The sequence below is a fragment of the Natator depressus genome, chromosome 11, assembly GCF_965152275.1.
Source record: "Natator depressus isolate rNatDep1 chromosome 11, rNatDep2.hap1, whole genome shotgun sequence".
NCBI lineage: Eukaryota > Metazoa > Chordata > Testudines > Cheloniidae > Natator > Natator depressus.
The window spans coordinates 50,266,636-50,281,013 of record NC_134244.1 but is presented as its reverse complement, the minus strand read 5'-3'; positions in this window follow the sequence as shown (position 1 = coordinate 50,281,013).

Genomic DNA, 14,378 nt, shown 5'->3' with positions numbered 1-14,378 from the left:
GTGAAAAATCGGGACAGGGGGTGGGGGGGTAATAGAAGCCTATATAAGAAAGAGACCCAAAAATCAGGACTGTCCCTATAAAATTGGGACATCTGGTCACCTAAAGAAGACTCAGATGTGAACGGAAAAGGAAAAAAGTTTAACTCTGAAGGGCCCTTTTATGGTTAATCATTGACAATTTAGGCACTATACAAAATGTATTTTGTTTATCCATTAAAGTATGTTTTATGGCCCACACGTAAACCTATACATATGTGACAACTCACTGAGATGCAAGACTTTATGGATTAACATTGAGCCACAACAGGAAGAAAGTAGTCAAAAAGAGTCTAATTAGGCCCAATCATTATTTTTTGTTCAATCATTGGTAATTCTGGGTATGCAAAGAATGTAGGGGTGGTCCATTCTCTGACAAATTCTCACCAATGTTGTTTTATGTGTATTTGTTTTATAATTTGTCATTTCTGAAAAGAATTAGTGGATTAAAAAAAACACAAACAAAAACAACAACAAAAAACACAAATATTTGGTACCAGTAACGGGGCTACCCTGATCAGGGCTTAATTAGCAGGACTTCAGTGTGCATAAAGTTAAATGCATGCTTAAGGACTGATAGGACTGATCAGAAGGCATAAAGTTAAGCATGTGCTTAAATAAGTCTTTGCAGGATCAAGACCCCTGTCCAGAAGAGGACATCATTAAAATCAATGAGTAAAAAAAAGTCAGAAACTGAAAGGCAAAGAATAAAAAGATTGCACAAGTGTTAAAATAGTAAATGTATCTTGAAAAAACAACAGGAACAAGGTGTCCATGACAAGTGTACACTATTGTCAGAGATGATATAAAATAAAATTTTTTCTTCAATGCTCACAAATGAAGACTTTCAAAAGCAGGTCTGTCCAGTGTTTCATTTAGGAAAGGGTCAGTTCAATTATTATTTTATCTGAACTAGTTCATCTATCTCTGCTGAACATTAATTAGGAACAGAATTGGAGAGCTCTTGAAAAATTATGGATTTTATTGAGGATAGTCAGCAAGGGCTCACAAAAAGGAAAATTATATACTTCACAAATTTGAAACAAATGGAACTGATAAAGAATCTTAGAACATAATTCATCTTAACTACAGCAAAGTGTTCATACAGAACCCCACAAAAAGACTAATCTAGAAGGTCAAGAAGTACTGCATGGAGTGCAGTGAATAAAGAATTAGCCTGAACATCAAAGATAAATGATACTTATGTGAAATAGGAGCAGTTTAAGATAGGTTTAAAGCTCCCACTATCTTTATTAATAAATAAAATCACTAGTATTGCAGACACAGTATATTATATTAACAGATTGATTAATCCTCACTATGCATGGTAGAGCAGACTTACTCCTACTTACTTTCCAGCCAACAAACATCTCAGACACCTCTTCAAGTAAAATACCTCAGACAGTTTATTTACAGTATTCTTTTCCACCACATTTGGAGGCTATGTAGTCTTATGCTCCTGAGGCAAAAAGGGACCCACATTCTCCTCTGACTCAGGCTTTCCTCCTCCACCCTTCCTTTTTGCACCTTTTGTACCATCTGGACTAATGACCTAATTAGCCTTTTAACTTCCTGCAGTCCATCCCAATCTATCAAGTGGGCACAGTTCTAGTAGTCACCTGTACGCCAGGGCAACTAATTGGAGTTGCAATGATCAGAGTGCTGGCTCAACTCTGCCACAACACGAAAATTAAAAAAATGCTACAGGCTTGGGATAAAAGTCTTTCAACTTAGTCTAAATCAGTCAGTGCATTTAGTGTCATTAACATTCAAATATGAAAAGACATTCTGGAGAAAAAACTGCTTTTTACCTTCTTTCCAAATAATTTTGGATCCAGTGGTAATTTTCTTATACTATTTACGGTAGCTTCCTGCAGTTGGAGCCCACATTTTCTTTATCCCAATAGTTTCTTCAGCTGTAGATTATTGTTCTCTTTATCTAAAGATATTACTTTTCTTTTTGTAGTTTACATATGTAACTTTAAAAAGAATCCAATATCCACACATCTCCTTACCCAGTGCACACACCTGCTCCCCCCTCCCCGCAACCTCTAGGAAGTTAACAAGCATTTTTCCTTAAATGAATGGGGACACAAAAACAGGAAGAAACACATTTCCTAAATGGAACATCCAAGAAATGGACAAAAGGGAAAACAGTCTGTGAGAGATTGTCAGACATGGCAAAGTATTCTGAAGGGTAAATGATAATTAGGATTTCTTCCTTGTAATACTTAAGTGTGATGGGGTCCCACACTGGATCAGGCAGAAAAGGGGAGCCCAACAGATGGTGAGCCCTGCTCTTCCTCCACAAAACATGCTGTGCTCGCTAGTTAAGGCAAAGATTTCCAGTTGAGCTTAAGTCTGAAAGAAAAAACTGCTTCTTTGACCCAGGGGAAACAGGAATTGTCCTATTCCCAAACATGAGAGACAGAGCTGAGCAGTTCCCAGGAATGAGAAAGCTGTAGCCTAGAAGTCCTGAAGAAAGTCTACTACAGTCTTCCTAGAAGACTCTGCTGCTGCTTCAAGAATCTTTGTCTGTTTTGTTTTTTCTTAAATGTAATTACCTGCAGCTAAAGGAGCCTGTGGATGGGCAAGGATGAAGGCTTAAGAGGTAAGCAAGCCAAACAGGGTAAGAAGTAACTCTGAGGGAAGAGTGGAGTGTATGACTACTAAATTAGTTAAGGTATTGGGGCTGGAGTCTGAAGTGGAGAAAGGTAGTGATCTTCCTTCATCTCAGCTGTGCCTCGTACAGAGTGAGTTAACACCCTTGCAGGCAAGGGGTGGAGGATCACTTGACTCCTATTACAAAGAAGCAGGAGACTAGTGAGGTCCTGCAAATGAGGCCTAAAGAGGTTATTTCTGGAAGGCCTATGTATTTTATGTTTGGATTTTGTCTTTTTCTGGAAAGAAAGGATTCTTGCTTTTGGCAGAAAGCCAAATCACAAAACTGACCTGTTGAAGACTATCTCTAGAAGAAGGGACCTGAGGCACAGTGGGGGAAACTGAGACACACTGTACTGGAGATATCAGAGCGGTAAGCTGCACCTATATGCTATGGTGCGGTCTTTGAAAGTGCCTAGTATTGGCCTAACTCTGCTCCCGCTGATGTCAGTGTTAAGACTTGTGGAAGCAGAGTTAGGGCAATACTGAGTGCTTTTGAAAATCTCACCTTAAGTTTATTCACAGTAAGCATATTGCTATATTTCTTAACATCTCTTCTAAGCTTTTTACATGGAACATGTGCTATCTTATATTAAAAGGCTAATGTCTTTAGGAAGATTAAAGGTGATGTCTCTGTTGTACTTTGGAAAGTGTAATGTCTGAAGCTTTCAAAGGAAATGGTCTCCTGCCCTCTAGTAAGAGACTGGTAATATGGTGAGTCTGAAAGTCTAGTTAGTGGTTTTAGACTGTTTCCACACGCTCCTAAAATATTTCATAACATGCCCACAACCCTGCTTAATCATTGCTCCCAAGCAGCACAGCCTTATAAAACTGCGAGTTGAGAAAAGTCTGTATTCCCCAGTTGTATTTATTGCATTTAACAATAAAATAGAAGGGCAAAAATATCCTTTTGAACTGTTGATGATTTATCATGCCACAGGATAGCTGAAAGATGATTCACTACAGGGATATAGCCTTCTCTCAGTTATAAAACATTCCCCTGTCCTAGAGCTTCAATAATTCCAATTATGGCTCATAAAAGTGATGCAAAAGTATATTGCCTGACCATATTTGACTCTGCAAGGGGATAAATAAGGGAAAAGTTGAGGGACTGATCTGTTAATATATGCTGATAATAAATCCAAATATTACTATAGTAACATGATTTGAGGTAAATATTGTAGTTCCTAATATGACACAAGTACATCCGATGACTCCAATTCAGTAAAGGACTTAAGCATGTGCCTAACTCTAAACTGTGAAATATATGGAACTACTCACATATTGGAAGTTAAAGACATCCTTTAGTCCCACAGACTTCTGAGATTAAGCATATGCCTCACTTCAAGCATGTGAGTAAAGTACCTTGCTGAATCAGTGCATAAGGAAGGTCCTGAGTACTGCAGAACTGAAATTAGTTGAGAGTGAGTACATTTGGTGCAGCCCTTACTGATAATAAATACTTAGATGCAAAGGTACTTCAAAAATATCTTCTAGTTTAGGAGGATAGAACCAAGTTCTCTTGGTTTTCCATATTCACAGTAGAGCTGATCTGGAGAATGTGGGGAAAAACTCTAAGGAATCCATGGCTATGTGGCTTCATTAGCCAAAGTAGCTCATGAAATAATGTACAGATATTATGAAATGGCCTTGCTATTGTGCTCTGGTCTGTAAGGATATGTATCCAGTTACTAGTAGGGGAGTGACTATGAAAATAGGATGGAGTATTAATGTGTGACTGCACTTCTGTATGCATTAAGCTATTTAGGCTCCTAACTTCCATTGACATTTGTGGATCTGGGCCTAGATGCCTCCAGAATCCTAAATTTTAAATCAATTAAATTAATTATTTTTAAATCTGCCCTCTCCCCTGAAAAACCTGACTCTGCTGAGTTCTGGTGAAATAATGTATCCCTGAGCAAAGCCTATTTACCTGAATGTTGTTTAAGAGAGAGGATTTACGTCTATGTACCTTTTAATCTTCTGCTAATATTCTTTAGAATCTTACTATTTTTTCCTTTAACTCTGAATTGAATGGACACTATGCTAATTTTCCCAGTCAATATTTTTAGCTTTCCATGAGAAATTTCTACACAAATCAAAATGAAATTTTGTTTTAAATTTTTCCCTGGGGAGAAAACTGGAAAAATTTCCTCAAAATCAACATGTTGACTTTGAAACCAGTTTTTCAATGTAGTTTCAGTTAAAAAATGTCAACCAGCTCTGAAGATGTATGTAACCTCTATGTGCAAAAGTAAGGAAGACAGCATCCTTTCCAGCTGTCTAACTCAAAAACACTCACAATGGACTTTCAAATGTACTAGCCATTAATTCCCAGTTTAAAAAAAGAGAAAATTTATTATTTTTAAACTCCATTTTATTTTGAGTCATCCTTAGCCAAATAAAATGGAGTTTAAAAATATCTTAATACTAAAATGAAGGAAAAGGTACAAAAGTATTGTGAAATTTCTTATGACATAGGAATTGCCACATCTGATTAGACAGTTGTTCCAGCTACTGTCTGGCATCTGACAGCGTCAAGTACTTAATCCTTCAAAGGGAAGTGGGGAAGAAAAGGTACACCTAGCCAATCATGCAATATGTTATTGAGACATTTCTTTCCTGCCTCTTGCAGAGGATCATCTTTGGATGTGATGCATGGAAATGACACTGTCCTGTCAATCAAACCATTATGTGCCAGTAAATATGCAGAACTTTTTATGTCCTCAGAAGTACTCTGACAGTATGTTCCCTTCAGTGTCCTATCTCTCTCTTTTTTTTGTCTGAGCTAATTATGAATGTCACATGCAGTTCTACCCCCAGCAATTTATGAATTGCAGGACTTCAGTAGATCTACTGATCACTAGGTTTATATGGTGACACCTCATTGCTGGCTGAACCAAAACATTTGATAAGAAAGATAATTGCTTCAGGTTAACCCAAACCATTTAAAAATTTTTTTTTGCAAAATGAAAAAGAAAAATCAATATATGAAAATAAATTGTGAGTCAAATGACATGTTTTATTTGACCCAAAATAAAATATTTCCTTTAGCCTGAGGGGTTTTACTTCTTCTTTTAAAGTAAATACAATTGGAGTGCAATTTGATATGAACATTTATTTAGAACTGAAATGTTTCACAATGTCAAATAAATGTTTCCACACTTTGAAACTGGTTTTTACTTTTTCTGATAAATCAATATGGCAAACTTGAGATGAATTTGCAAAGTGTTTCAGTCAATCTGAATATGCATTTTTGGTGGAAAAAAAGTTCTGACTGAAAATTTTCACTCAGTTCTAACTTATACCTCTGTCTCAAGTATTATCCAGCTTTCTGTCTGCTGTAGACTCAACACAGTGTCTGTTTGCACCCTGTTCATGTTTGGAAGGTATTCTTCACAGAATGCAACTGGAGGTTTTTCACTTCTTCAAATGTAAAGCTTAGATTTTGCAGATACTTATGAATCTTATGTGGGAAAGAGGGGCTGCTATGTCTTCCTCCATGTGGATCTGCCATTAAGAGAAATAATTGATTTCCCCCGATCCCCCGCCCTTAACTAGTAGTGTAAGATACTTAGCCTTTTCATATCAGTTTCCTTCCTGAAATCTTGCTTGATAGGCTATTATTGAGATTTTGCCTCATTTGGATATTTGGATGACAATTGTAAATTAAGTTATTAGGCTGGTTTTCTTGCAGTAGCAACAAAAGGAGAAAAAAATGTGTGTGTTTCATCTAAAAAATAAATGAACTTTACTGAATTTTGCAAACTGAAATCTGCTTGGGGAAACTGTCGGTGTTCCTAAAAGTCTGCTTTAAGTATTTAGGAAAGAACTAAATCGGCAACCAGAGTTCCATGCTGGCCTGCGTGGTCAGGGTGGCACTGAACTTATATATAATGATTCCTATAAGGATTGATATCAGATGTGTGTATGAAGCAGATTTGTAAATGTATTGTAAAACCAACAAGAGGTTAGTATCTAGATCTGACCAAATATTGTGACAGAATTAACAAACACTAGTTCACCATTTTTTTTAAAAATGTTTTGCTTCAATTGTTTTCACTCAGCGTTTGCATTTGATTTCCGTGAATATCTGAGCAAACAATTCTACTGGCAGCAATGTTCGCCACACCAACTAGTCTTAAGCAGGTGTTAGAGAGTTCTCATGGAAAAGCAAACACTGAAGTCACAATCCCAGTTATTTATATTGGAAACCTGATTTTAAATTTACTTCAGTCAGACAGGAATCAGAACATGTGACTGGAAATGATTGGAAAAACAAAGGGTGGGGAAATGTGTGACATCTTTTGCCTAAAATTCTGACCAGCAGCAGACAATATGACCTATCTGTCTAGTCAAAGGTCAATTTATGTTATGAATATCAAATACCCTGGGCAAAGAAGTTAGAAAAATCAATAAACTGAAATAATTGGGGGCAGAGGAAAGCCTACACTTGACCAATTCTTCCTTGGAAATTGTTCACCTCTAATAACAACCCTTCCTACCTCATACTCACTGTAGTGTCTCTTGTCCCTATGGGCAATGCACAAGTTGAGAACTTCATATTATTTTTCCCCAGAAAAGAAGTGGGAGCAACATACAGCTTGAAAAAGTTACAACATAGGGTCAAATTACAGCAGTCAGCTTTAATGTCAATGGTAAATCTAGTATCTCCAGTGCTGAAAATATTAAAATATGGATCCCAAATTCCACAGGGCCTGGCTGGATTCTTAGCATTAGACCAAACCTTGCCCTTGGAGGTTCATTTGTGTCTGACACTGAAGTCCATGGAACTTGCCCTCAGATGCAGGTAGAAATTCTGATCTGTCTGTTTTCTCAGCACTCTTGCTGCTGAGACACTTAGTGCAGACACCTCTGAGGCTAGAAAAGCTGGAACCTTCCCATCCCTTGTTGCTGGAGTTCTTGGCAGTGGAATTTACTCCATCTATAACTGTTCACATAACAAGCAAAGGAGTATTCCCAAAATAACTCTCCTGTGAAAGTGCAATAGGTCAGTGAACACTTGCCAGTTGCTTCATGGCTGAAATCTTGAAGGTAATAAATCCTCCAGTCAGTATGGAATGTAAATCTGTATTCTTTAAATAACTGGAATATTCTGTGGGGTATAGAAACATGAGCTACAAAGGTAGAATAACAGTAGATTCACCAAAGGAGGATAAACATTGGATCCGTTATTATTGAGCAAAAACCCCATGTGAACCTATGTGGAAGGTAATCTTGTTAATTATTAATTCTTTGGAGGAATTGTTCCAAACAGTTGACTTATGCCAGACAATGCTGACACATTCAGTGACACCTTTTGGTTTTGTTTGACCACTTGAGTACTGCTTGGTTTACCTAGGGCTGCTTCAATATGGACACTTGATTCCCCCTGCCTTCTCCCCTCCTCAGATTTTTGTTCATATATCTGTATTGACAGTCTTTCCTCTGGGCAGATGCTCCCATTTTTCTCTTCTCTGATTGTTGGGTTTGTACACTGCTCCCCTGCATTTATTATACAGCCCTTACTGAAGAATGCTAATTTGTATGGTATTAATAGCCTTAGCAATACAAAAAGCCTCATTTCTTGCTTTTGTGCTAACAATGAACATTCATAAGGAAGATATTCTTACGCAGTCTTCAAATGCTTGGCTATAACATGTTGATATATTAGTTACTGCATTTTGTATTTTTAAGGGTTGGAAAAAGTTTCATAGAATAGAATCGTAGACTATCAGGGTTGGAAGGGACCTCAGGAGATCATCTAGTCCAACCCCCTGCTCAAAGCAGGCCCAATCCCCAACTAAACCATCCCAGCCAGGGCTTTGTCAAGCCTGACCTTAAAAATATCTAAGGAAGGAGATTCCACCACCTCCCTAGGTAACGCATTCCAGTGTTTCATTAACAACCTCTTTATTCCTCATTTCACTGAGATTGGAAGTGCCTATGTAATGTCCCAATGGGTACGCTACTCCGCTATCCATCTGATTAGACAATAGGCTGAGCTATCCTTTGCTCATTGTGAGCATATTGTGGACATGCATCCTTCTCATTCTGTCTCCTAAGGTCAAAACAGACCATGCACAAGTAAGTATCTCGCCAGCAGAGGATATTGCCCAGCACAGAGAGATGCTAATAAGTAGAGCTAGAGAAATATAGCAAAATTCATTACTCCTAAACCTTTTGTTTGGATTTTTAAACAGTCATTTTGCTTGTGTTCATGATTAGACCTGGGTGATTTTTTTTTTTTAAAGTGAATAGGTTATTAGTTGAAAAATGCAGTTTGGGGCTGATCAAAGCTGTTTGGATATTCTGATCAAACTTGGCTAATGATTTTCGCTGGGAACATTTTTGGAGTATTTTGGAGGGAGGAAGGATTTCCAAATATTTCAGAATGAAGCATTTCAACATTTTTGAAACAAAATGGTTGACTTTTTAAATTTTGAAGCAATGTTTCATTTAGAAATTAGCTAAATGAAACTAACACCGCCAAAAGGGTATTTAAAAAATAAAACAAAAACCCAAATGTTTTGATCAAACAGTGTTTCATTTAACCCAAAACAATTTTGGTTTTTTTTTGTTTTGGTGAGAAACAAAAATTATCTCAGCAAACAGAAGAAATGTGTTTATAAAATGTGTCAAACATATTTGTGGAAACAGTGGATTCTATTCATGAACAGCTGATAAACTGAATAGTGCTAAATTTGATCAATAAATTCTTTTCCTGTGAACAGTCGGTCCAGCTCTACCCATAAGTCAATCTCTTTGTCCATTTTGGATCTTGTTATCTGACTGCTCTTTCCAGCCTAGTTTGGCTCACAAAGTGCCAGGGAATTCAGTTTCTAATTCTTTCTCTTAGCTATTTGGGCCAGATCCATAGCTCAGTGAAGTCAATGGGACCCTTTTCATTGACTTAAAGGATCTAATTGGATCAATTTCTATATCAGAGGTCCCCAAACTGTGGGGCATGCCCCCCTCGGGGTGTATGGAGGAACATTGGTGGGGGGTGGTGTGCAGTGGGGCCCTGGCCAGCCCCCCTGGGGGACGGGGAGGGAGTGCCACCCAGCCCTGCTCTGCCCTCAGCCTTGCTCTGGCTCCTGGGGGGAGGGCATTGACAGGGGTAAAGGGGGTAGGACCATGAAAAGTTTGGGGACCACTGCGCTATATATTTTAATTCTTTCTCATCTAAACTATAGGCTGTTGGATAAGCCTTCTTTGATGTTTCATATTGATTAAGTGAAATGATCAGTCCTAATCCATATCCTAAGAGTCATGGCTTGTTGAAACTTCTTTCAAGAAGGCTAATAATTCAATTGCCTTTGCTATAATAAAAAAAAAATCCTGCTCTCCGTTTTTGATATAAAATTCGGCTGTATGAAGCCCTCAGGCTATTGTCTTTTAATCTGACTTGCCCATCAGTATCTGTAAAGAATTCTCATTTTCAAATGACTTCCTGACTGTGTTAGCTTGGCTTTGAATTCCGAATGGATGTATTAAATTATTTATGGACTGAATAAAGGTTTGTTACAGCAGATTTAGGTGCACCTAAAAGACAACTTTTATTCTGGTTGCAAAATCAGTGTTACCTATTTACTACCAAACAATTTAAACTGGCAAAATCCTTAACTCAAAGGGATTGTAACTTGTTGTTTCCATCCTGGATCATCGGACCAGTTTAAAGTAGATGACTCTGAAATGGCTGAAATAAGGGAAGCTAATTATGAAAAAATAATGTGAAAAGCTATATGAATCATTGAGTTCTGTATTAATCCTAACTGTCAAGCTGTCCAGTATGTTGGCACAATGCAACTTGCTAATTACGTACAAAAGTGAACCACAAAGATGAAAGTGGCTAGAATTTAAATGAAGAAAATACCTATATTTACCATTATCAGTTACACAAAGGGAACTATCAGGACTCTTGGAGGCAAAAAGGGTTTGCTCATGTTTTTGATTAATGATGAAACTGCAGCAACAGCTATAGCTATCAATGCATGTGAAAACACAAATTGAACTCAATAACTGTGCTCGCAAGTAAGAGCCAGGAACTGCATGTATCCTATATGAAACGTATATAATGCAGTGCTTCCTTGTCAGAAAGCTATTCTGAGAGATCCAACAGCATTGCTTGCACTGGTACCCATATACCATTCATATCCTATTATTGGTGTCAATTTTGCATCTTAGCCCATATGTACAGAAGCCATGACACTCTGCAAAGGCTTCCAGCCTACATTATTTTCAGGTATTCCTGGTGTATCCAAAACTCTTACGCTTAACTACAAGATCATCCTTCTTTTCAATTAAGACAGCATCTGGCGATTCAGAAGACATACGTGGGTTCAATCCTGTGTGGGCTTGGGCAAATAACTTAGTTTCTCTGAACCTCTGTTTCCCATCTGAACAATGCAGATAATAATACTTCCTTTCTCCCACTTTCTCTTGTTTGTTTAGATTGTAAGCTATTCAGGGCAGGAACTGTCTCATACTTTGTGTCTGTGTAGTGCCTAGCATTGTGGAGTCTCTAAGCTCTACTGTAATACAAATATAATGTAATGTGTGCAGATGTGATGCAGAAGTGGCCCTTAATATGGTTTCTGTGTAGTAAAGACACAAGTTTCTACTTATGGCATGTAGAACAGTCCTTTCCCTTTCCCTTAACTTCCACCTTTTTAATTTCTACAGACATTTCTCCGAGTCCAGCAAATCTGGAACCAGCTTCGTTGGGAACAGGTATGTTAGGACTTCAAAACATGAGGTTTTTATTTCTTAAAGGGAAAAAATAGCATTTAAATTACTGGCAAGACTGGGGCAATTTGTCCCGTGGAAAGGGCTTCTCAGGATATGCTGAAGTCTTGCAATAAAAAGAACTAGCTGTGCTCACCTATCCTTTAAAACTTCAGGTGTGGATTACAAGTGCTTAAATCTGTTCTTTATTTCATTAAAATGTACATGAAATTACAAAAGGAAAAAAAAGACTCAAAGAAAGAGTCAAACTTTTTAAATATATTGAACAAAAACTGTTTGGGTTCACGCCCAGAAGCCAAAGAGTCTGAAACTCGTTTTCCAGAACACATGAACCTCTTACAAAAGACTGACTTCAGCTAAAATTGAAATATATAGAACATAGACATATTTTTTTAACATTTCATGGAAAATAAATGTAATGCTTCTGAGTAGTAGAGTGGCTCACAGAACTTGAAAGATAGAATTCTGATAGCTTGCCAATGCAACTCCATTCTGAGAGAGAGAAGGGAAACGAACTTCTAGAATGATCCCTGCTTTCACTCTGCCATAGATGCTAACCTTGATCATCCACTTTTTTCACAAGTAGGTTTGCTTCCACCCAGCCCCTTATCTTCCTGTCAGAATTAATAAAGCCACTACCTTCTTTTAAATCCCTCTTTAAAACATACCTTTGCTGTGATTTCTCTAAATGCCAACCATCTGGCATTAGCTAGGTTGGCAGATTTCTTGACTAGTTTAACACTGGGACTACTTCTGGAAATATATCAGTACTTGCTGCTGTTTTGTGCCATACCCAGCTCCTGCTTCTCTGTTTATTCCCTTGTTGAATCTTGTCCTAATTCAAGATGGCTAGGTCCCTGTGTCAGGCTCTATCTTGGTGCCAGGCATTGTGCATATGACTAGAACGAAGAGTTTCCAGATCTGTAATTGAGGCCTTCATACCCTATTGCAAGAATGTCATACTAGCATATTAAGTATTCAGTCTTCTAGCCTTTTCATTTTAACTGCAAACTAGTAATTTTGATGGCAGTTCTTTTGATGTTGGCCACTATTTATTAGAAACAGCAATGAGACTGCCTACTTGATCATTATCATGAGTATGAACAGTTGAAAACTTAGCAAATAAAATTGGTTACAATGAGATGTCCCACCAATTTAGCCTTTAGGAAAATACACAGACCCATTGTTCTCCCTTGTGACCAATCTAATTTTCTTCGTCAAGAAAAATATCTAAAGGTAAATAGATATAGTTCCTTAGATTATGGTTTATTGAGTATTGTGTATTTACTCAATATTTGAGTATTGTGTATTTACTCCTTAGACTGTGGTTTATTGAGTATTGTGTATTGATATAGTTCCTTAGACTATGGTTTACTGAGTATTGTGTATTTAGTTTAGTTCTTCCTGAATTATCAGAACATGCTGATTAAAAAACTTTGTTTAGATCAGTCTTTGCAGCGTAACTTCCTTTTAATTGTAGATTTTTGCTATCGGGGTTGTTTAAATTTTCCTTCTGAATGGTGAGAGCAAACAAGTTGATTTCTCTGCTTCCTGTTTTGGTCAGCATAAGATGATTGTATGACAAATATGCCTGTCATTGTCAATCATGTTGTAAGCCTTCACTTTCCCAGGAACATGTTTGTTTCCAAAGCTTTTCTGTTTAAATATTCTGTGGTTGTATTGTTTTGGACAGTTAACATTATGTATATGTATCCCAGAGGAAATGTACACAGTACATGTAAAGGCTTATAAAGTAGTTCATGTATTTATATTCTGCAAAACATTGTTTACTTTTCTTGGAAACAATTTGGGGCATTTATCACCGAATCACACTTTAAACACAACACTTTGTCTCATCCCCAAGCTGGATCCAGATCAAAAGCAACTCCTCAATCAAGAATTCTCGAAAGAAGAAATCCAAACAACTATGAAATTCATGCTCTCTGGCATGAAAAGCAATATTCATTTTTCTCTCTGCTTCAATTGTTTTGCCGCCAGGAAATATAAAAAATGCTCTTTCTACACATGCGGACAGATTATTGTACAAATGCTAGAAATATACTTGCAAGGTGATGAACACAACATAACTAGTTTTGAAAAACAGGCTGTGTCCTAAAGGGCCTAAACGTCCATCTGAAAATGTTGGTTGTAATCCTTCTGTCCAATGCTGAGATTAAGATCACTGCAAAATACTTGGTTTAGCACTTTGTTTCTCCTGCTCTGTCAGACTTCGTTTGTAAGATTTTTTTTTTTTTTTGGTAAGGCAGCTGAGTGTTTACAGTTCTATGTACTATAACTGAAGAAAAGAGAAGCTATAAGTCTTACAACAAAGACAGTGAAGAAACTAATTATTGCTGACTCTTTGTTCATTGCTTTTAAAAGTGGTCAGGCAGAATAAATAGACTGTGTTTTGCTGGAGGCGGTGTACATGGTGAGAATACAGGAATGCTCAGCTGGATCCCTTCTGCACTCTGTATGTGTCGTGTATTGTGCCTTTTCCTGAATTATCAACTATCCACAGTATATGCATATATTAAAAGGCCCATACTATTTCTTTAGCATAGCTCTTGAAGTCAATGAATACGTCCTCCTAAAAAATCAACAGTGCAATCTGTCCTAAAGACTACAAGATTTGGCCTCCCTCTGGAATAAATGTAGAAAGTGCCATAGAGATCTTCAGTGAAGGTTGGAGATAAGAATTTTGCCATTAGTCTTTCTCCCCAGGATATTGGGATATTGATATGTAAATAGAAATTTACATGCATTTTGTGTAGTAGGCTAATACAAGAGAGAAACACTGGAAAAACATAGAATTCTTTGTCTTGTCTTGCTCAAACTTGAACACTTGTCCACTTCAATCACATGGAGTGCTTAGACTGTAAACTAAGTTTATACTTTGTGCCTTGTACCGCTTCTTTTACCTGAGGTTGTGG